This window comes from Tamandua tetradactyla, chromosome 6, assembly GCF_023851605.1.
Source record: "Tamandua tetradactyla isolate mTamTet1 chromosome 6, mTamTet1.pri, whole genome shotgun sequence".
NCBI lineage: Eukaryota > Metazoa > Chordata > Mammalia > Pilosa > Myrmecophagidae > Tamandua > Tamandua tetradactyla.
In genome coordinates this window covers 137,838,276-137,860,564 of record NC_135332.1, presented here as the reverse complement: position 1 = coordinate 137,860,564, position 22,289 = coordinate 137,838,276, and the positions used below count along the sequence as shown (strand labels likewise).

Below are 22,289 nucleotides of genomic sequence, written 5' to 3'. Positions count from 1 at the left end.
TTTCTTTTTAGGAAGCTTTTGAATGACTAATTCAATTTCTTTACTTGTGATTGGTTTGTTGAGGTCATCTATTTCTTCTTGAGTCAAAGTTGGTTGTTCATGTCTTTCCAGGAACCTGTCCATTTCATCTAAATTGTTGTATTTATTAGTGTAAAGTTGTTCATAGTATCCTGTTATTACCTCCTTTATTTCTGTGAGGTCAGTGGTTATGTCTCCTCTTCCATTTCTGATCTTATTTATTTGCATCCTCTCTCTTCTTCTTTTTGTCAATCTTGCTAAGGGCCCATCAATCTTATTGATTTTCTCATAGAACCAACTTCTGGTCTTATTGATTTTCTCTATTGTTTTCATGTTTTCAATTTCATTTATTTCTGCTCTAATCTTTGTTATTTCTTTCCTTTTGCTTGCTTTGGGATTAGTTTGCTGTTCTTTCTCCAATTCTTCCAACAGTTAATTCCTGAATTTTTGCCTTTTCTTCTTTTCTGATATAGGCATTTAGGGCAATAAATTTCCCTCTTAGCACTGCCTTTGCTGCGTCCCATAGATTTTGATATGTTGTGTTTTCATTTTCATTCGCCTTGAGACATTTACTAATTTTTCTTGCAATTTCTTCCTTGACCCACTCGTTGTTTAAGAGTGTGTTGTTGAGCCTCCAGGTATTTGTGAATTTTCTGGCCCTCTGCCTATTATTGATTTCCAACTTCATTCCTTTATGATCCGAGAAAGTGTTGTGTATGATTTCAATCTTTTTAAATTTGTTAAGACTTGCTTTGTGACCCAGCATATGGTCTATCTTTGAGAATGATCCATGAGCACTTGAGAAAAAGGTGTATCCTGCTGTTGTGGGATGTAATGTCCTATAAATGTCTGTTAAGCCTAGCTCATTTATAGTAATATTCAGATTCTCTAGTTCTTTATTGATCCTCTGTCTAGATGTTCTGTCCATTGATGAGAGTGGTGAATTGAAGTCTCCAACTATTGTGGTATATGTGTCTGTTTCCCTTTTCAGTGTTTGCAGTGTATTCCTCACGTATTTTGGGGCATTCTGGTTCGGTGCATAAATATTTATGAGTGTTATGTCTTCTTGTTTAATTGTTCCTTTTATTAGTAGATAGTGTCCTTCTTTGTCTCTTTTAACTGTTTTACATTTGAAGTCTAATTTGTTGGATATTAGTATAGCCACTCCTGCTCTTTTCTGGTTGTTATTTGCATGAAATATCTTTTCCCAACCTTTCAACCTATGTTTATCTTTGGGTCTAAGATGTGTTTCCTGTAGAAAGCATATGGAAGGATCCTGTTTTTTAATCCATTCTGCAAGTCTATGTCTTTTGATTGGGGATTTCAGTCCATTAACATTTAGTGTTATTACTGTTTGGATAATATTTTCCTCTACCATTTTGCCTTTTGTATTATATATATCATATCTGGCTTTCCTTCTTCCTACCCTCTTCTCCATACCTCTCTCTTCTGTCTTTTTGTATCTGACTCTAGTGCTCCCTTTAGTAGTTCTTGCAGAGGTGGTCACAAATTCTCTCAGTGACTTTTTGTCTGAGAATGTTTTAATTTCTCCCTCATTTTTCGAGGACAATTTTACTGGATATAGGATTCTTGGTTGGCAATTTTTCTCTTTTAGTAATTTAAATATATCATCCCACTGTCTTCTAGCTTCCATGGTTTCTGCTGAGAAATCTACACATAGTCTTATTGGGTTTCCCTTGTATGTGATGGATTGTTTTTCTCTTGCTGCTTTCAAGATCCTCTCTTTCTCTTTGACCTCTGACATGCTAACTAGTAAGTGTCTTGGAGAATGCCTATTTGGGTCTAATCTCTTTGGGGTGCGCTGCACTTCTCGGATCTGTAATTTTAGGTCTTTCATAAGAGTTGGGAAATTTTCAGTGATAATTTCTTCCATTAGTTTTTCTCCTCCTTTTCCCTTCTCTTCTCCTTCTGGGACACCCACAACACGTATATTTGTGCGCTTCATATTGTCCTTGAGTTCCCTGATACCCTGTTCAAATTTTTCCATTCTTTTCCGGATAGTTTCTATTTCTTTTTGGAATTCAGATGTTCCATCCTCCAAATCACTAATTCTATCTTCTGTCTCTTTAAATCTATCATTGTAGGTATCGATTGTTTTTTCCATGTTTTCTACTTTATCCTTCACTTCCATAAGTTCTGTGATTTGTTTTTTCAGTTTTTCTATTTCTTCCTTTTGTTCAGCCCATATCTTCTTCATGTCCTCCCTCAATTTATCGATTTCGTTTTTGAAGAGGTTTTCCATTTCTGTTCGTATATTCAGCATTAGTTGTCTCAGCTCTTGTATCTCATTTGAACTATTGGTTTGTTCCTTTGACTGGGCCATATTTTCAATTTTTTGAGCGTGATCCGTTATCTTCTGCTGGCGTCTGGGCATTTAGTCAGATTTTCCTGGGTGCTGGACCCAACAATTTGGAAGACTTTTCTGTGAATTCTCTGGCATCTGTTTTCCTTATCCTGCCCAGTAGGTGGCGCTCGTGGCACACGTTTGTCTCACGTGTTTGGAAGGGATCCCCCCCGTCACCGTTCTCCGTGGCCTGGGGATTTCCGATCCAATTCTCTCAGTTGGTCCGGGGGGCCGCGTGTGGTGGGGGCACCAGCCGCCGCAGCTTGAGGGGACCGCCTGCCCAATTCTGCCAGCTGGCCCGGGAAGGAGGAAGGGAGGGACTCCGGCCCCTTCCCGCCCCGCCCGGGAAAGCCCACGCCCCTCGGCGATCTCACCGGAGCGAGTTCTCTCAGCCAGTCAGCCGTTCCAGGATGGGGTACACTGTCTTTTTGATCTCTGTCATGGCTCCGGGACCTGTTCTGTATCGTTTCTACTCCCCTAGTAGCTGTTCTGGAGGAGGAACTAAGATCCGCGCGTCTTACTAAGCCGCCATCTTCTCCGGAAGTCTGGCTGTCTGTATCTTCATACTCAACTTCGTATCTCAATCAGCCCCCGATATTAACAGAAAGCTTTAAAAACTAGAGGACAGCCCCAAACTCCATAGTAGGACCTAATTAAGGGAGCCTTCTGGGTATTTAACAATGAACAGGAAGAGGAAAAAAAGGAACAGGCATGGGAGAAGAGAGGTCAGGCTAAATTTCTAATGCTAGCCATGGCTCTATAGAACTGTCAGCCTCAGGAAAGACCCTCTAGCAATACCAAGTCCCCCCTGGGGACCTTGTTTTAAATGTGGCAAAGAAGGCCTGTCCTAATTCCCGACCTCCTCTCGGTCCCTATCCTCTGTGCAAACAGAGCAGGGATTGGAAGGTGGGTTTTCCATCAGTCTCTAACCCAGGGATAAGACACCCTCCCCGGATGCACATCCCAGCCGTGGACCCTGAGGGAAACTTTGCTATTTTCAACCTTCTCACACTCGCTATAGACGATTGATGAGGCCTGGGCTTTGAAGCCCCAACACTTCCCATCCCTGGGGCTGAACCCAGGGTAACAATCGTGGTGGCAGGTAAGCCAGTCTCTTTTCTCTTAAACACTGCGGCCACCTATTCCATATTAACAGAATTTGCTGGACCTGTCTCTCCTTCCTCCATTTCTATTGATGGGGTAGATGGAATACATTCCAAACCTAATACCCCTCCCCTAACTTCCACTTTAGACCAGCACACCTTTACTCGTCCTTTCCTAATAATACCTTCCTGCCCTATTCCCCTACTCAGTAGAGACATATTAACTTAAGTTACATGCAGTCCTGCACCTCTCAATTATAACTCTGCAACAACCAGATTTGCATTCAAATTTAGTCCTGCTCCTCTCCTTAAAAACCTTCAATCCTCCCCCAAACCTCCCCTTTCTGCTTCTCACAGCCCATATAAATTCTACCATATGGGACACTGAACAACCCAAGGTAACCAAACACCACACTCCAGTTCAGATCACCTTAAAACACCCTATTACTTACCTAATAAGTCAGAATACCCCCTAACTCAATAAGCAGTTCTGGGTCTTAAACAAATTATAGATAGGCTCTTTGTGGCAGGACTCCTAAAGATCACTAACTCTCCTGCCAGTGCTCCCATTTTAGTGGTTAAAAAACCTAATGGTACTTATCAGCTAGTCCAGTATCTGAGAGTAGTTAATGAGGCTACCATACCTATCACCCCTATTGTCCCTAACCTGTGCACTCTCCTATTGCAAATCCACAAACAACCACACATTTCACAGTCCTGGACCTTAAAGATGCTTTCTTTACTATACCTCTCTCACCTAACTCTCAGAACCTCTTTGCTTTTACGTGGACCCATCCAATAACCCATTGAACCCAACAGCTAATCTGGACGGTTCTCCCCCAGGGATTTAGGGATAGCCCACATCTTTTTGGGCAAGTCTTAGCTATAGATCTCATCGAGCTAAATTTAACCCCCAGCAGTATTTTTCAATATGTAGATGACCTCTTATTGTGTAGCCCCTCTCTATCACTCTCCCAACAGCATACCATCATTTTACTCAATTTTCTTGTGGAAAAAGGATATCAGGATTCCAAAGATAAAGGGCAGTTCTTCCAAACTCAGGTCACCTACCTAGGTTTACCACTCACACCCACCCACAAGGGTATCACCACTAAACGGCAAGAACTCATTAAAAACACCTTATTACCTAAATCCAAATTAGAGCTCCTTTCCTTTTTAGGATTAGCTAATTACTTTCGGGCCTGGATTCCTAATTTCAGCCTCTTAACCAAAGGCCTATACCAGGCCACTGCTGGAGACCTTCATGAATGAACCCTTAGTAACACCACACACCTTAGCCTTCTCTTTTAACAAACTCTAAGAAGCTCTCTATAGAGCTCCAGTCATTGCCTTACCTAAACTTCTAAAACTGTCCCTCTATACAGACAGTAGGGATGGATATACACTGGGAATCCTAACACAAAACTATGGACCCAAAAAACCTCTAGATCTCCCTTTCTTTGGATGGCCCATATGTCTAAGACTCACTGCAGTGGCCATTTTAATACATGAAACTTTAAAACTAGTTCCATATGCAACCATTAGGGTCCACTCTTCAAACACTCTGTCTCATCCCTCATAACCCATCAAGCCATGAATGACTCAGCACCCTTACAAGTTCAGTTCTTACACACATTTCTCCTTCAAACCCCCCAAATAACCCTTCACCAATCACCTCTCCCTCTCAATCCAGCCTCTCTTACCTTTCCCCTCACTGAAAAACCCAGAGCTCCCACATAACTACCTTGATATCATAGATCATTTTCTACATCCTTTTCCTGATATACCTAGCCCCCCAATGCCCACTTGGTTCATAGATGGCAGCTCCTCAAAGGGACTTCACACTACAGCTGGATAAGCCATCATCACATAGACAATACCCTTGAGTGAGGACCTCTACCCCCAGGAACAACGTCCCAGCAAGCAGAACTCATAGCACTAACTAGAGCTTTAGTTTGTTCTAAAAGGCTAGAAGTCAACATATACACTGCACAAAATATATTTATCACATTATGTACAAAATACAAGTATCACAAATGTACAAAATATGTTTATCACATTATTCATTCCCACACCCCAATTTGGAGAGAGAGAGGATATCTCACTTCCAAACAATCCCTTATTATTAACAAAAATCTCATCCTCAAACCTTTGCAAGCTACCCAATTACCAAAAAAAGTGGCCATCATTCACTGCAAAGGAAACCAAATAACCAAAGACCACATAACTCAAAGAAATAATCTAGCTGACCAAGAAGCAAAGAGGCGAGCTCAAAACACACAGCTCCTAGCATTACCCACACCTGTCCCCATATATTCCAGGGAGAAACAGGATAATCTTGCCAAACAAGGGACTGTTTTCTCTGAGGGTTGGTACTACCTAAACAACAAAATAATCCTTCCACAGGACCATGCCATACAGATTTTGCACACCTTCCATAATCGGTTTTATATTCAGCCAAGCCCCTCACCACCTTACTTTCCCAAACCCTTTTTCATCCTCGCTTATAATCAGCTGTCTTTCAAATAACATAGACTTTTGCCAGATCTGTCAGAAAAATACTTCTCAGGGTAAAAGAAAATCACCCCCCCTTCCTACCCACCAAACAATAGACCAAAGTCCTGTATTGGCATATTGATTTTCCACACATGCCACCAATGAAAAAACTCAAATACCTCTTAGTTTTGTTTTTTTTTTTTAATTTTTTTTAAAGGCAGGGTATAGTCCAGGAATTGAACCCAGGTCTCCCGTATGAAAGGTGGGCATTCTAACCATCAAATACATCTTAGTTTTTGTTGATATATATTCTGGCTGGGTCAAAGCATTCCCTTCCATCTCTGGAAAAGCTACATGTATAATTGAAGGGCTTCTAAAAGAAATTATTCCCCATTTTGAGCTCCTCCCTTCCATGCAGTCAGATAATGGGCCTGCATTTATTTCCCACATAACCACTCAAATCTCCACAGCACTCAGTATCAACTGGAAATTACAAATTTCTTATAGGCCTCAATCATTGGGAAAAATTGAAAGAATGAATGGAAGTTTTATTTTATTTTATTTTTATTAATTAAAAAAAAGAAATTAACACAACATTTAGAAATCATTCCATTCTACATATGCAATCAGTAATTCTTAATATCACATAGATGTATGATCATCATTTCTTAGTACATTTACATCGATTTAGGAAAAGAACTAGCAAAACAACAAAAAAAGATATAGAATGTTAATATAGAGAAAAAAATAAAAATAAAAATAATAATAAAAAATAAAATATATATATATAAAAAAAGGAAAAAGAAAAAAACAAAAGACACAAACAAAAAACTATAGGTCAGATGCAGCTTCATTCAGTGTTTTAACATGATTACTTTACAATTAGGTATTATTGTGCTGTCCATTTTTGAGTTTTTGTATCTAGTCCTGTTGCACAGTCTGTATCCCTTCAACTCCAATTACCCATTATCTTACCCTGTTTCTAACTCCTGCTGGACTCTGTTACCAATGACACATTCCAAGTTTATTCTCGAATGTCGGTTCACATCTGTGGCACCATACAGTATTTGTCCTTCAGTTTTTGGCTAGACTCACTCAGCATAATGTTCTCTAGGTCCATCCATGTTATTACATGCTTCATAAGTTTATTCTGTCTTAAAGCTGCATAATATTCCATCATATGTATATACCACAGTTTGTTTAGCCACTTGTCTGTTGATGGACATTTTGGCTGTTTCCATCTCTTTGCAATTGTAAATAACGCTGCTATAAACATTGGTGTGCAAATGTCCGTTTGTGTCTTTGCCCTTAAGTCCTTTGAGTAGATACCTAGCAATGGTATAGCTGGGTCGTATGGCAATTCTATATTCAGTTTTTTGAGGAACCGCCAAACTACCTTCCACAGCGGTTGCACCATTTGACATTCCCACCAAAGTGGATAAGTGTGCCTCTTTCTCCGCATCCTCTCCAGCACTTGTCATTTTCTGTTTTGTTGATAATGGCGATTCTGGTGGGTGTGAGATGATATCTCATTGTGGTTTTGATTTGCATTTCTCTAATGGCCAGGGACATTGAGCATCTCTTCATGTGCCTTTTGGCCATTTGTATTTCCTCTTTTGAGAGGTGTCTGTTCAAGTCTTTTTCCCATTTTGTAATTGGATTGACTGTCTTTTTGTTGTTGTTGAGTTGAACAATCTCTTTATAAATTCTGGATACTAGACCTTTATCTGATATGTTGTTTCCAAATATTGTCTCCCATTGTGTAGGCTGTCTTTCTACTTTCTTGATGAAGTTCTTTGATGCACAAAAGTGTTTAATTTTGAGGAGCTCCCATTTATTTATTTCTTTCTTCAGTGCTCTTGCTTTAGGTTTAAGGTCCATAAAACCGCCTCTAATTGTAAGTTTCATAAGATATCTCCCTACATTTTCCTCTAACTGTTTTATGGTCTTAGACCTAATGTTTAGATCTTTGATCCATTTTGAGTTAACTTTTGTATAGGGTGTGAGATACGGGTCTTCTTTCATTCTTTTGCATATGGATATCCAGTTCTCTAGGCACCATTTATTGAAGAGACTGTTCTGTCCCAGGTGAGTTGACTTGACTGCCTTATCAAAGATCAAATGTCCATAGATGAGAGGGTCTATATCTGAGCACTCTGTTCGATTCCATTGGTCGATATGTCTATCTTTATGCCAATACCATGCTGTTTTGACCACTGTGGCTTCATAATATGCCTTAAAGTCAGGCAGCGCGAGACCTCAAGCTTCGTTTTTTTTTCCTCAAGATGTTTTTAGCAATTCGGGGTACCCTACCCTTCCCGATAAATTTGCTTATTGGTTTTTCTATTTCTGAAAAATAAGTTGTTGGGATTTTGATTGGTATTGCATTGAATCTGTAAATCAATTTAGGTAGGATTGACATCTTAACTATATTTAGTCTTCCAATCCATGAACACGGTATGCCCTTCCATCTATTTAGGTCTTCTGTGATGTCTTTTAACAGTTTTTTGTAGTTTTCTTTGTATAGGTTTTTTGTCTCTTTAGTTAAATTTATTCCTAGGTATTTTATTCTTTTAGTTGCAATTGTAAATGGAATTCGTTTCTTGATTTCCCCCTCAGCTTGTTCATTACTAGTGTATAGAAATGCTGCAGATTTTTGAATGTTGATCTTGTAACCTGCTACTTTGCTGTACTCATTTATTAGCTCTAGTAGTTTTGTTGTGAATTTTTCCGGGTTTTCGACGTATAGTATCATATCGTCTGCAAACAGTGATAGTTTTACTTCTTCCTTTCCAATTTTGATGCCTTGTATTTCTTCTTCTAGTTTAATTGCTCTGGCTAGAACCTCCAACACGATGTTAAATAATAGTGGTGATAATGGACATCCTTGTCTTGTTCCTGATCTTAGGGGAAAGTTTTCAATTTTTCCCCATTGAGGATGATATTAACTGGGGTTTTCATATATTCCCTCTATCATTTTAAGGAAGTTCCCTTGTATACCTATCTTTTGAAGTGTTTTCAACAGGAAAGGATGTTGAATTTTGTCAAATGCATTCTCTGCATCAGTTGAGATGATCATGTGATTTTTCTGCTTTGATTTGTTGATATGGTATATTACATTAATTGATTTTCTTATGTTGAACCATCCTTGCATACCTGGGATGAATCCTACTTGGTCATGATGTCTAATTCTTTTAATGTGTTGTTGGATACGATTTGCTAGAATTTTGTTGAGGATTTTTGCATCTATATTCATTAGAGAGATTGGTCTGTAGTTTTCTTTTTTTGTAATATCTTTGCCTGGTTTTGGTATGAGGGTGATGTTGGCGTCATAGAATGAATTAGACAGCTTTCCCTCCACTTCGATTTTTTTTAAGAGTTTGAGCAGAGTTGGTACTAATTCTTTCTGGAATGTTTGGTAGAATTCACATGTGAAGCCGTCTGGTCCTGGACTTTTCTTTTTAGGAAGCTTTTGAATGACTGATTCAATTTCTTTACTTGTGGTTGGTTTGTTGAGGTCATCTATTTCTTCTTGAGTCAAAGTTGGTTGTCCATGCCTTTCCAGGAACCTGTCCATTTCATCTAAATTGTTGTATTTATTAGCGTAGAGTTGTTCATAGTATCCTGTTATTACCTCATTTATTTCTGTGAGGTCAGTGGCTATGTCTCCTCTTCCATTTCTGATCTTATTTATTTGCATCCTCTCTCTTCTTCTTTTTGTCAATCTTGCTAAGGGCCCATCAATCTTATTGATTTTCTCATAGAACCAACTTCTGGTCTTATTGATTTTCTCTATTGTTTTCAATTTCATTTATTTCTGCTCTAATCTTTGTTATTTCTTTCCTTTTGCTTGCTTTAGGGTTAGTTTGCTGTTCTTTCTCCAGTTCTTCCAAGTGGACAGTTAATTCCTGAATTTTTACCTTTTCTTCTTTTCTGATATAGGCATTTAGGGCAATAAATTTCCCTCTTAGCACTGCCTTTGCTGTGTCCCGTAGGTTTTGATATGTTGTGTTTTCATTTTCATTCGCCTTGAGACATTTACTAATTTTTCTTGCAATTTCTTCCTTGACCCACTCGTTGTTTAAGAGTGTTGTTGAGCCTCCACGTATTTGTGAATTTTCTGGCCCTCCGCCTATTATTGATTTCCAACTTCATTCCTTTATGATCCGAGAAAGTGTTGTGTATGATTTCAATCTTTTTAAATTTGTTAAGACTTGCTTTGTGACCCAGCATATGGTCTATCTTTGAGAATGATCCATGAGCACTTGAGAAAAAGGTGTATCCTGCTGTTGTGGGTTGTAATGTCCTATAAATGTCTGTTAAGTCTAGCTCATTTATAGTAATATTCAGATTCTCTATTTCTTTATTGCTCCTCTGTCTAGATGTTCTGTCCATTGACGAGAGTGGTGAATTGAAGTCTCCAATCTGAGATGATGGCATATTAGCCTATGACAAACTCTGTGATCTGTCCTGTTACTGCTCGTTGAAGAGTGCTTTGAAAACTATTGCTTTTTTCTTTGTTTGCTTTGTATATATGTTATATTATACAATAAAAAAAAGGTTAAAAAAAAATAAAATCAGGGCAACACCTCCCAAGCCTCAAATACTAAGTCCCTTTGAACTCATGTATGGAAGACTGTTCATCTTAAGTACTACATGTCCACCTCAATCAACCCTTGGGAATTATCTTCCAGTCCTCACCCAAATTAGAGATCAGCTCTAGGAAATAGCCAATAAATCCCTACCCTCACTCACTACCAATATACCCAACTTCCACATCTCACCAGGGGATTGGGTTTACCTAAAAGAAGCACACCCCAAGCAACTTACCCCAAAATGAAAGGGCCCCTGTTTAGTTCTCCTTACCACTCCACCTGCAACTAAAATAGCTGGTCAGGCCTCCTAGATTCATCTATCTTGTTTAAAATCCACACAGCTATTTGCGCTTGATAATAGTTCAGAAGAATATCTGATGGCCCAACTGATGAATTCAGAGACTGAACCAACTATATACATGTACTCCCGTGGGAGACTGATAATAAAGATGTCCAGACCTTTTAAATTAAGACAGAACCACCACATGTCCTTCCATAAAGCCTCAAAATTTCTTGAAATAATCGTTACAGAACTAAGGTCAGTACATCCACCCACCTGCATCGCCAATTTCCATTTTATCTGGGAAACCTGTTTAGAGCATGACCTACAGGACTTCACCCCTGAAGAAATTCAATTCTGTCCTTTCATTCTCTCAGTATGCATCATAGATCTACTTTCTTGAACATCGCTCTCCCTGTCACCCCCTGCCTTTTTATCTCCTCCCTATCTCATCCTTATCCTTTGTGTCATGCTGCCACTCAGTCTAGCAACTCATCCTCCCAACACCTCAAATCCACACTGAATCTAACTCAAAAACATTAAAAAAAGCAAATTCCTCACTTACTCATGACTATTGGCTCTGTCTCTCTCTTTCAGCATCAGCATACTCGGCCATCCTTACCCTTTTTTTCCTCTGGACTTCCACCCTGAGTGCGCTAACACTCAAAAAGAAAATCAGCACTTTCTTTCAAGTTAAAGCAAACACCCTCCTAGGCAACTATCCCACTGCGGCAGCAAACCGGGCCTCAAAGCTATACCAGACGTATAATAAAATTGCCAAGCTTTTGCTTCGCTGCCTTCCTGTCACTGGCCCTGGACATCAGTGGCTTCACAAAGCTCTTATTCACCTACGCATTCCCATTTCCAACCTCTGGAAGGAATGACACTGGCAGGAACCTAGCCATATGGGAAAATGAACCTTCCAGCCGAGGGAAATAGTCACTACAACATGTATTCTCCCTGCATTTGGGGTCCATTTACAAGGCCAAGGGTTCTTTTCCTCTGTGGTTCCTCTGCTTATCTCTGTCTGCATACCAACTGGACAGCTAAACCCTCCTCTACCTTCTCCCAACATTGATGATAGCCCCCCAAAACCAAAGCTTCCCGGTTCAGCTCGTAGCCCATACTTGACCTTGAAGAATACCACTCGTCCCCCTCTTCACCACACTAGGAATAATTGCAGAGATAGGAATGGGAATGGGGGTCTTACTACCTTCCTCACTTATTTCCAACAACTTTCTGATGACTTTCAACAAAGCCTAGATGAAAGAGCCACTTGTATAGTTCAAATACAAGATCAAATAGATTCCCTAGCAGCTGTCTTACTTCAAAATAGAAGGAGACTTACTTGATCTCCTCACTGCAGAGAAAGGAGGTTTATGTCTCTTCTTAGGTGAAGAATGTTACTTTTGTGTTAACCAGTCAGGAATAGTTAGAACTGCAGCAAAAAAACCTAGTAGGCAGAGCAGCCAAAATTAGACAGTGATCAACCAAATCCTGGCTTCAACCCTCCTCTTGAATACCTGACTTCTGCCATTACTAAGAGTTAGTACTCCCCTCCTATTAATACCCCTTTTCCTATTTCTAGGACCATATGCTTTCATTTCTACCCAATTTCTGCAAAAAAAAAAAAAAAAAAAAAACTAATAGATCTATAACCCAAACCCAAATTAATCATGTACTCCTTCTCCAGGATTATAGATATCAGCATCTCAGTACTTCCAGTGAGCAATATAATCAATTAGAATTAAATCTCCACTCCTCCAGTGAAGAGGTAAAGGAAACCACCCCATCCGGCACCCCCTAACAGCAGGGAGTAACCAGATCTGATGCTGATGCCCCCGTTCCACCACACCATCCTCTACCTTTTCCCAACCTCTAATTTTTTTTTCCTATATTATGAAAAAGACCAGAATATGTGAGAACTGAGCCAAGCAAGGACGGAAAGTACCATCACAGAGAATCAATGTCTCGAGACTTTCTGGCACTCCTCCTCAACCTCCACAGTTACCTTCTTGTGATAATACTCCCTTACTCAATCTCCACCCTCTGGCAGCCACATTCTTTTTTTAAAATTTTTTAAAATTAATTTTAAATGAAAAAAATATGACAACAAAGAAACACAAACATTCTTAATATATAATCATTATGTACTACATATATAATCAGTAAGTCACAATATCATCATATAGTTGCATATTCATCATCATGATCATTTCTTAGAATGTTGGCATCAATTCAGAAAAAGAAGTAAAATGAAAACAGAAAAAAAAATTATACCTACCATACCCCTTACCCCTCTCTTTCATTGATCATTAGCATTTCAAACTAAATTTATTTTAACATTTGTTCCCCTTATTATTTAATTTTATTCCATATGTTCTACTCATCTGTTGACAAGGTAGATTAAAGGAGCATCAGACACAAGGTTTTCACAATCACACAGTCACATTGTGAAAGCTATATCATTATACAATCATCATCAAGAAGCATGGCTACTGAAACACAGCTCTAAATTTTCAGCCAGTTCCCTCCAGCCTCTATATTACATCTTGAATAGCAAGGTGATATCTACTTAATGCATAAGAATAACCTCTAGGATAACGTCTCGATTCTGTTTGGAATCTCTCAGCCATTGACACTTGGTCTCCTTTCACTCTTCCCCCTGTTGGTCGAGAAGGTTTTCTCAATCCCTTGATGCTGAGTCTCAGCTCATTCTAGGGTTTTTCTCAACCCCTTCATGCTGAGTTTCAGCTCATTGTAAGATTTCTGTCCCACGTTGCTAGGAAGGTCCACACTCTTGGGAATCATGTCCCATGTAGGCAGGGGGAGGGTGGTGAGTTTGCTTGTTGTGGTGGCTGGAGAGATAGGCCACATCTGAGCAACAAAAGAGACTCTCTTGGGGGTGACTCTTAAACCTAATTTTGAGTAGGCTTGACCTATCCTTTGTGGGGTTAAGTTTCATATGAACAACCCCCAAGACTGGGGACTCAGCCTCAGGCTTTGGTTGTCCACACTGCTTGTGAGAATATCAAGAATTCAACTAGGGGGGGTTGAATTTTCCCCTGTTCTCACCATACCCCAAAGGGGACTTTGCAAATACTTTCCCACTCACTGATCAAATCACTCTGGGATTCATCGGGGCAGCACTCTGGACAAACCAACAAAATCTCGTGTCCTACTCAAGGTTTCATGTACTTATGTTGTTCAACCAACTATCTACATAAGTTATATTAGGACATGCAGTAGTCAAAATACAAATTTTGTACCAAATAAACATTTTTTGCTTTAGTCTAACACATAAGTTGAAATTTTAAAATATTGATTACCATCTGTTTTCAGCACACTGCAGTAATGGTATTATTTTGTTCTTCCTCATGCAAAAACATTTTTTAAATTTGCACATTTAGTCACTATTGTTATACACTCTAGGCATGCCTAGATTATACCATCTCAATCTTTATCATCTATTTTTCTTTGTGATTTCATTTATGCCTCCAACCTTCCTCCCTCTATCATTCTCACATTCAGCTTCATTCAGTGTTTTAACATAATTGTATTACAGTTAGGTAGTATTGTGCTGTCCTTTTCTGAGTTTTTATATTCAGTCCTGTTGCACAATCTGTATCCCTTCAGCTCCAATTACCCAATATCTTACCCTATTTCTATCTTCTGATGGTCTCTGTCACCAATGAAATATTCCAGTTTTGTTCACTAATGTCAGTTCATATCAGTGAGACCATACAGTATTTGTCCTTTTGTTTTTGGTTAATCTCACTCAGCATAATGTCCTTAAGGTCCATCCATGTTGTTACATACTTCATAACTTTATTCTTTCTTACAGCTGCATAATATTCCATCGTATGCATATGCCACAATTTGTTTAGCCACCCATCTGTTGATGGACATTTTGGCTGTTTCCATCTCTTGGTAATTGTAAATAATGCTGCTATAAACATTGGTGTGCAAATGTCCTTTTGTGTCCTTGCCCTCATGTCCTTTGAGTAGAGACAAAATATAGATGGGTTCTGTTTTTTAATCCATTCTACCAGTATATGTCTTTTGATTGGGGAGTTTAATCCATTAACACTTAGTGTTATTACTGCACGGGTAGTCCTTTCTTCTACTATTTTGCCTTCTGGATTTTATATGTCATATCTAATTTTCCTTCTTTTTACGTTTACTCATAGTGTTCCTTTCTATACTCTTTTCCACACCTCTCTCTTCTGTCTTCATATCTGTCTCTAGTGTTCCGTTTAGTATTTCTTGCAGAGCTGGTCTCTTGGTCACAAATTCTCTCAGTGATTTTTTGTCTGAAAATGTTTTAATTTCTCCCTCATTTTTGAAGGACAATTTTGTTAGATATAGAACTCTTGGTTGGCAGTTTTTCTCTTTTAATAATTTAAATATATCATCCCACTGTCTTCTCGCCTCCATGGTTTCTGCTGAGAAATCTACGCATAGTCTATTGGGCTTCCCTTGTTTGTGATGGATTGCTTTTCTCTTTTTTTTTTTTAACTCTTGTTTTTTCTTTAATTTTTCTGTTTTGATGTAATCTTGATTTTATAGAAAAGTTACAAAAAAAAATTAGAATTACTATGTACCCTTTACCTTGATTCTCCACATGTTAACATTTTACCTCATTCCCTCTTCCCCTTCTCCCTTTCTCTCTGCCCTCACTATACCTACACAACACATACATAATATATTATTTTTCCTGAACTGTTTGAGATTATATTGCAAACTATTCCTTTACCCCTTAATATATCTGTGTATATATTTTAAAAACAAGATCATTTCTACAGTGTATCAAAATCAGGCTCATCCAATCTACATACCCTATTCACATCCCAGCAATTGTCCCAATCATGTCCTTCACAGCCAAAGAAAAACACATTTATTTGTCAGGTCTCTTTTGTCTTCTATAATCTGGAAGTCACTCAGTCTGTCTTGCTTCTTATGGCACTGACATTTTGGCGAGTACAAGCCAGTTACTTTGTGGAATATTCTTAGCTTGGGATTTCTGCAGGATTCGACATGGGTTATTCTCTTTTCGCGAGAATGCCACGGATGTGATGTGTTCTCAGTACATCATATATCAGGAGGCACATGATGTTGATTTGTTCCATTACTGGTGATATTAACTGTTACCATTGGCAAGGTCGAAGTCACTGCCAGGTTTTTTCTTTTGTAATTAATAAGTATCTTTTAAAAAATGTTTACTTTTCTATAAATTAATAAGTGTTTTATTGGGAGATTTTGTAGTTCTTTACTTTTTAAATTATGTAAATCTATTACTCTAATTTTTTTTTTTTAAAAAGGCTCTGGGGCACAGAAGGCTTTCCTCTCTGCCTAATTTTATACCTTTCCTGCAGCAGACCCACTCTAAGTCCCTTCCATAATTTGGTACACCATCAACATTTCCTTCCCATTTCTACAGCACAATCTATTCAGGCTCCAACCTAAAAAGCCTTCCTCCGCAAATAAGCTTTTTATTTTTCACAATAGTTTTTCATGCCCTACCAAAAAAAAAAAAACAGCGAGATACTTGAGTCTACATTCAGTGTCATATTGTGATGTTTGTTAGTTGAATAAAGGATTCTATCTTCCACTTAAATAACATGGGATTCAATATTACATAAAGAATCTAAATTATTTATTTATTCAAGAAATATTTATCTCATGCCGACTCTGCTAGCCATCATTCTAGAAACTGAGGAACCAATAGTGAACAAGAGAAAAAGGACCTAACTCTCACAGAGCTTATATTCTAGTGGGAGGTGAAAGACAACCAAAATTAATAGTGAAAGAGAATATGATGGTAGTACCTGGTTGTGGGGATGGGGGAAAGTCTAACTTCAACTATAATGATTGCTTTTCTCTTGCTGCTTTCAAGATTCTCTCTTTCTCTTTGACCTCTGACATATTGATTAATAAATGTGTTGGAGTACTTCTATTTGGATATATTCTCTTTGGGGTACACTGTACTTCTTGGATCTCTAATTTTAAGTCTTTCATAAGGGTTGAGAAATTTTCAGTGATAATTTCCTCCATTACTTTTTCTCCTCCTTTTCCCTTTTCTTCTCTTACAGGGACACCGACAACACGTATATTTGTGCGCTTCATATTGTCCTTCAATTCCCTGAGTCCCTGCTCATATTTTCCCATTTTTTTCCCTATGGTTTCTGTTTCTTGTCGGATTTCAGATGTTCCGTCCTCCAGTTCACTAATCCTATGTTCAGTCACTTGAAATCTACCATTGTAGGTTTCCATTGTATTTTTCATCTCCTCTACTGTGCCTTTCATTCCCATAAGTTCTGTGATTTGTTTTTTCAGACTTTTGATTTCTTCTTTTTGTTCATTCTTTGCCTTCTTTATATCCTCCCTCAATTCATCGATTTGGTTTTTGATGAGGTTTTCCATATCTGTTTGTATATTCTGAATTAACTGTTTCAGCTCCTGTATCTCATTTGAATTGTTTGTTCCTGTGACTGGGCCGCATCTTCAATTTTCCTAGTGTGATTTGTTATTTTTTGCTGGTGTCTAGGCATTTAATTCCCTTAATTAATTAATCTGGAGATTGCTTGCACTTCTTTTACCTAGGGTTTTCTTGCTGGATGAATTTGTTGTCTATCTGTTCTTTGACATTCAGTTCAGCTTTATCTGGTCCTCTAGCTTAGGTTTTGTTTAGCAGAGGAGAAGTTTTCAGTTCTTGTTCTCTTGTTTCTTGCCCTGCTTGTATGGTGCCTTTCCCCCTCCATACTTAGGAGGGTCTACTTAGGTATTATAGACCCCAGCCGGATTTTCCCAGACCAAACTAGCCTCCTTTCAGGAGGAAAGAGACACTTGTGTCGGTTTTCCCTGAGGGTGAGACCCAGCAGGTTGAAAGACTTTCCTGTGAAGTCTCTGGACTCCGTTTTCTTATCCTGCCCAGTATGTGGTGCTTGTCTGCCTGCTGGTCCCACCAGCATAAGATGATGTGGTGCCTTTAACTTTGGCAGACTGTCCCTGCTGGGAACGTGGTAGAGATGGAGGAGAGGTTGTAGGCTGGTTTTAATGGCTTCAAATTACCAAACCCTGGTGTCTGAATTCCTTGAGGGAGGGATTCCCCCTGAGTTGGGCTTCACCCCTCCCCTGGGGAAGGCAAAGGCTCCAGACAAGCTCTCTAAATGCCTATGTCTGATGCAGTTGCAGCCTGAGAAGTCCTGCCGCTAAATCCAGAGGCAGTCAAGCCTTTATAGAAACACAGCCACAAAAACCTCTGTTTCCTTTTCTTTTCTTTTTCTGTCAGCCCTGCCCCCTCGGCTCCGGGGACAAAAATGAGCAACCTCTCCTTTGACCAGGTTTGCCTGAGCTGGGGGTCTATTTTTAGTAGTCAGAACTTGTTAATTAATTCCACAATTGGCGTTTAGTTGGGCTCAGCCCCTGCTGCTGGTAAAGTCTCTTTCCTTTCCCCTCTAGGAAGCCGCCTGTGGGGAGTGGCACCTGCTGTGGCGGCTTGGGGAACTCACGGTTCTGGGGGGGTACGCTATATGTCCTGTCCCAGGAGCTGTTCTGTACTGTTTCTGGTTATTTAGTAGTTCTCCTGGAGGATGAACTAAAATGCGCACATTGTTAAGCCTCCATCTTGGCCTGGAAATCTGGCAACCACATTCTTGTGATGAATTCTCTTGCTCAATATCTACCTTGCCTCCAACTCCCTTTAAAATTCTTACCTGAATCATGGTTGGCGGAGTTGATTTCTTGAGTCAATTCTCCCTACTGTCACTCTGGAGCCTTTGTAAAATCTTATATAATGAATGCCCTAGGTTTTCTTTAGGATTGGCAGTAATGGTTTTCGCTGGGGTTTGGCAAGTTATAATAGTAGTAATGTCTAATTGAAACTTGCATAAGAGTGACCTCCAGACTCTATTTGAACTCTCTCAGCCACTGATACCTTATTTGTTACACTTTCCCTCCTTTTGGTCATGATGGTATTGTCGATTTTATGGTGCCACGGCCAGACTCATCCCTCGAGTCATCTCCCATGTGGCTAGGGATACTTTCATCCCTGGATATTATGCCCTGCATAAGGGGAAGGGCAATGATTTCACTTGCAGAGTTGGGCTTAGAGAGACCACATTTGAACCACAAATAAGGTCCTCCGGAGGTTACTCTTAGGCATACCTAAAGGTAGGCTAAACTTCTCTCCTATATACGTAAGCTTCACAAGAGTAAGCCTGGAGATCAAGGGCTTGGCGTATTGATTTGGGTTACCCTAATGTTTGACACAGTATTCAGGGTTTCCCCAGTGGTAAAGTTTAATAGTTCATATTTTTTCTCTCATTCCTCAAGGGACTTTGCCAATACTGTTTGATTATCTGCTTAATATACTCTGAAATATATCCACACATTACATTAAACTATACAGGATTAAAGCCTCTCATTCTTATTCTGGGCTCCCTGTGTTTAGATTGTTTAAATGATCTGTCCACAAAGGTTGAGTTAGATTATGTGCTACAGAAAATCTAGGTTCTGGCCATAATAAAACTTTCTTCCTTTGGTCTCAAAGAGTAGGTGAAGTTCTAAAATACAAACAATGATTTCCTTGCCCCTGTATTCTGAATTACCTTAATCCTGACCTGATCATATTTGTTCTTATCTCTAAATACCAGGTTGTATGTATGTAAAACAGCCCCTCGAAATCCACAAATGACAATTACTACTCCAGGCTAAATATGACTGCTGTAAGAGTTTACAGTCTAGGTTAAGTTTTCTGATAAGTATTTTCTAAATGATACCATATAATATTTGCTCTTGTGTTCCTGGTTATTTTGCCTCACTAAATGTCCCACATGTTCATTTACACCATTGAGTGCCTCGAGTCTTATTTTTTTAAAACAGGTTTTGTTGTGAAATAGATAAACAAAGGAAAGAAAGAACAATAATTTTCGAAGTACCCTTCAACAAGTAGTTATAGAACAGATTTCAGAGTTTGTTATGGGTTACCATTCCACTATTTCAGGTTTTTCCTTCTAGATGCTTGAAACTAAAGGATAGGGTGATGAAATTAGTTGATAATCTTGGAGAGGCTGGTCCCTCTGGATTTCGGAATTTATCTGACCTAGGAACCCTCCAGGAGTTATAGATTCCAGGAGAGCAAACTTAGTACATGAAACTTTTATAAAGTTTCGGTTTGAGCCCTCAGTGTTTTTAGGAGTTAACAGGAGTGCTGTTGGTTGGGTTTAGCAAACCACGGCAATTATCTGACTGAAGTTTGCTTAAGGGTAGCCTCCAGAATAGCCTCTTGACTCTGTTTGATCTCTTAGCCACTAATGCCTTGTTTTTTTACACTTCTTTCCCCCCTTTTGCTAAGGAAGACCTTGTTGTTGATCCTACTGTGCCAGGGCCATACTCATCTCTGAGGGCCATGCCCCTCTGGGTTTCAGGATTTATCTCACCTAGCAACTCTCTGGCAATTATAGGTTTCAGGAAAGCAAACTTAGTACGTGAAACCTTTATAGAGTCTCAGTTTGAGCCCTAAGTGTTCTCAAGAATCAATGGGAGTGATTCTGGTTGGCCTTTAGCAAACCATGGCATTCAGCACTATCTAATTGAAGCTTGCATTAGAGTTGCCTCCAGAATAGCCTCTCTGCTCCACATAATCTCTCTTGGCCACTGATGCCTTGTTTTTTAAATAATTTTTTAAATTATTTTTTTAAATACCAAAAAACACCAAACAAATGCAAACATTCCAATTTTGATCATTCCATTGTACATATATAATCAGTAATTCACGATATCATCATATAGTTGCATATTCATCATCATGATCATTTCTTGGAACATTTGCATCTATTCAGAAAAGGAAATAAAATGAAAACAGAAAAAAAAATTATACATACCATACCCCTTACCCCTCCTTTTCATTGATCACTAGTATTTCAAACTCAATTTATTTTAACATTTGTTCCCCCTATTATTTGTTTTTATTTGTTTTTTCAGACTTTCGATTTCTTCTTTTTGTTCATTCCTTGCCTTCTTTATATCCTCCCTTAGTTTGTTTATTTGATATTTGATGAGGTTTTCCATGTCTGTTCGGACATTCTGAATTAATTGTTTCAACTCCTGTATCTCATGTGAATTGATGTGTTCTTTTCACTGGGCCATTTCTTCAATTTTCCTTTTTTCTACCTTTGACAAGATAGAAAAAAGGAGCATCAGACACAAGGTTTTCACAATCACACAGTCACATTGTGAAAGCTTTATCATTATACAATCATCATCAAGAAACATGGCTACTGGAACACAGCTCTACATTTTCAGGCAGTTTCGTCCAGCCTCTCCATTACATTTTGACTAATGAGGTAATATTTACATAATGTGTAAGAATAACCTCCAGGATAACCTCTCAACTCTGTTTGGAATCTCTCGGCTGTTGACACTTTGTCTCATTTCACTCTTCCCCCTTTTGGTCAAGAAGGTTTTCTCAATCCCTTGATGCTGAGTCTCAGCTCATTCTAGGGTTTTTCTCAACCCCTTTATGCTGAGTCTCAACTCATTCTAGAATTTCTTTCCCACATTGCCAGGAAGGTCCACACCCCTGGGAGTCATGTCCCATGTAGACAGGGGCAGGGTGGTGGGTTTGCTTGTTGTATTGGCTGGAGAGAAAGGCCACATCCGAGCAACAAAAGAGGTTCTCTTGGGGGGGACTCTTAGGCCTAATTTTAAGTAGTCTTGACCTATCCTTTGTGGGGTTAAGTTTCATATGAACAAACCCCAAGACTGGGGGCTCAGCCTATAGCTTTGGTTGTCCACACTGCTTGTGAGAATATCAAGAATTCAACTTGGGGAAGTTGAATTTTCCCCCATTCTCACCATTCCCCAAAGGGTCTTTGCAAATACTTTTTTATTCACTGTTCAAATCACTCTGGGATTTATTGGGTCATCACTCTGGACAAACCCACAAAATCTCATGTCCTACTCAAGGTCGAACATTTATTTTCACACTGATATTCATAAGAGCATTTTTCACAATTGCCAAAAGATAGAAGCAACCCAAGTGTCCATCATGTGATGATTGGATAAATAAAATGTGGTCCATACTTAGAATGGAATATCATTCAGCTGTAAAAAGAATGAAGTCCTTTTACATGCGATAGCATGGATGAACCTTGAAGACATCATGTTGAGTGAAATAAGCCAAGCATAAAAGGGCAAATATTGTATGATTGCACATATTTGAAATAATTACAATAATTATTTCAGAGTCTAGAATACAATTTCCAGGGGATGGTGTGGGGATTGGGAATGGGAAGTTCAGTCTACAATGGACAGAGTTACTATTTGGAATGATGGAAATGTTTTGATAATAGATGGTGATGATGGCACATCATTGTGAATGTAATTAACAACACTGAACTTTATTTCTGAATGTGATTAAAATGGGAAAT

At 38.9% G+C, this 22,289-nt stretch overlaps 1 protein-coding gene across 2 annotated transcripts in view; it reads left to right on the top strand.

Annotated features, from left to right (window-relative positions):
- Window positions 1–22,289, top strand: part of RAD54B (RAD54 homolog B) — a 142,932-nt gene that overhangs the window by 8,064 nt on the left and 112,579 nt on the right. The window lies entirely within an intron of this gene.